General features: G+C 44.2%; 1 pseudogene; it reads right to left on the bottom strand.

Annotated features, from left to right (window-relative positions):
* Window positions 1-226: 226 nt before the first annotated feature.
* On the bottom strand, window positions 227-791 carry LOC140640853 (proline-rich protein 3 pseudogene; annotated as a pseudogene).
* Window positions 792-2,450: the final 1,659 nt, after the last annotated feature.

Here is a 2,450-nt window from a genome sequence, read left to right as displayed (position 1 = left end):
GGTCCTGAAGGTGAGTCTCTGGAGGCTGGATCAGAAGAAAGCCCACATATTGGGCACCAGTGATGAAACACAACTCTGGACCCCAAATGGGGGAGGTGGCAGATGGGGGTGGGTGTCACTGAGGGTGGTGGGTGGAACAGCCTCATAGTAGCCATCAAAGGGCCACAGGGAAAATATGGCCACTAGATCAGAGGGCTCCTTCCAGCCTGGATGGGAAGGCACAATGTCACAGAGGAGGTCCATTGATGCCTGGGTGGTAGAAGGCATAGAGGTCCTCATATTGACAGTGGCCCTTTTTGGCAAAGTGTTGGCAGACAGGGCAGTTGGATTTGTCTTCCATAACTTGGGGGCCATCCTTGGGCAGGCAGGTATTTTTGATAAGAGACCAACCTTTGAGCCTTCGGGGATTTCTCTGCTCTTTGTGAAAGCCTCCTCTGGAGGACCTCCATGGCCTGGTGCAGGAAAACGAGGTTCAGTATTGGCCCCCCACCAGCCACGACCATATGGGCCGCACCTGGGGCCCAGGCCTCCCTGAATTGGGCCTCTGCCCCTGGAGGAGGTGGGAGGCTCAGCAATGGTGGAATCATTGGTCCCCTCCATCCTGGAGGACCTCTGTGAAGAGCTGACTTGGGGTCACCAGGCTTTCCATTGGCCATGGTAGGAGGGCCCAGAAGGCTGGGTGGTCCAATGGGACTCCCATCCTCCTCATCTCCAGTCTTCTCCTGCTCTGTAAGTGGGGGCTGCTGCGGTGGTGGTGGCTGATGCTGATTTTGCTTCTTTTGTTTGGGCATCGTGGTTGCTGCAATGGGTGCAGTGGAATTTGGAGGGCAGTCAAGATTTATCTGTATTGATGGGGATACCTATAATTAGTTCCTATTGCTAATATTATTTCTACAGCATTTTATTGATTAAAAATTCTCCAATTTGTCTCCCTAGCTACTGGTATGACTAAAGGGACTGGTTTCCTTTATTCCCCCATTAAAAAAAATGTTATTATGAGTTACTATACAGGTATTTTGCTGTAGCTTGCCAAGAGAAAACTGTATATAGATACTTAGGATTGTGGGATATGTGTATATGTAATACACAAGTATGCAGTAATGCTGAATCGTTTCCCAAAGCAGTCACACAAATTCACACCTCCACCAGCAGTGTGTACATTTCTGTTGCTTTAAATATTGCTAACTTTTGACATTTTTAGACTTTTTAATTTTTACTTATTAGATGGGCTTAAATAGGATTTGTGTGTGTGTATGTGTGTGGTTCTGATTTGCCTTTATTTATTTATTTATTTATTTATTTATTTATTTATTTATAGTGAAGTTCGACTTATCCCATCCGTGCCCACCTCAGTGCCCATCATCCAGCTACCCCATCCCCCCATCCACCTCCCCTTCTGCTACCCTTTATTTCCCAGAGTTAGAAGTCTCTGATGTTTTGTCACCATCTCTAATTTTTCCCACTCATTTTCCCTCCTTTCCCTTATAATTTCTTCCACTATTATATTCCCATTGGCCATTGTGGACATTGGGGTGCAGATGTCCCAGTGTTTCACTGCAGCTGTATCTTTGGGGTAAATCCCCAGCAGTTCAATTGCTGGGTCTTAGGGCATATCTATTTTTAACTCTTTGAGGAACCTCCACACAGTTTTTCAGAGTGGCTGCACCAGTTCACATTCCCACCAACAGTGCAAGAGGGTTCCCCTTTCTCCACATCCTCTCCAACATTTGCTGTTTCCTGTCTTGTTAATTTTAGCCATTCTCACTGGTATGAGGTGGTATCTCATTGTGGTTTTGATTTGTATTTCCCTGATGGCAAGTGATGCGGAGCATTTTCTCATGTGCTTGTTGGCCATGTCTATGTCTTCTTTGGTGAAATTTCTGTTCATGTATTCTGCCCATTTTCTGATTGTGTTTTTTCCTTGTTGGGTGTTGAGTTTGATAAGTTCTTTATAGATTTTTGGATACTAGCCCTTTAACTGATAGGTCATTTGCAAATATCTTCTCCCACTCTGTAGGTTGTCTTTTAGTTTTGTTGACTCTTTTTTCCTGTGCAGAAGCTTTTTATCCTGATTAAGCCCCAATAGTTCATTTTTGCTTCTTTCCTTTGCCTTCCTAGATGTATCTTGCAAGAAGTTACTGTGGCCAAGTTCAAAAAGGGTGTTGCCTATGTTCTTATCTAGGATTTTGATGGATTCTTGTTTTACATTTAGATCTTTCAACCATTTTGAGTTTATCTTTGTGTATGGTGAAAGAGAGTGGTCTAGTTTCATTCTTCTGCATGTGGCTGTCCAATTTTCCCAGCACCATTTATTGAAGAAACTATCCCTTTTCCAGCAGATATTTTTTCCTGCTCTGTTGAATATTAGTTGACCAGAGAGTTGAGGGCCCATTTCTGGATTCTCTATTCTGTTCCACTGATCTATGTCTCTGTTTTTGTGCCAGTGCCAC

The sequence above is a fragment of the Canis lupus genome, chromosome 10, assembly GCF_048164855.1.
Source record: "Canis lupus baileyi chromosome 10, mCanLup2.hap1, whole genome shotgun sequence".
NCBI classification, from domain to species: domain Eukaryota; kingdom Metazoa; phylum Chordata; class Mammalia; order Carnivora; family Canidae; genus Canis; species Canis lupus.
The sequence above is the reverse complement of the archived record's forward strand: the minus strand, read 5'-3'. Positions and strand labels throughout refer to the sequence as shown.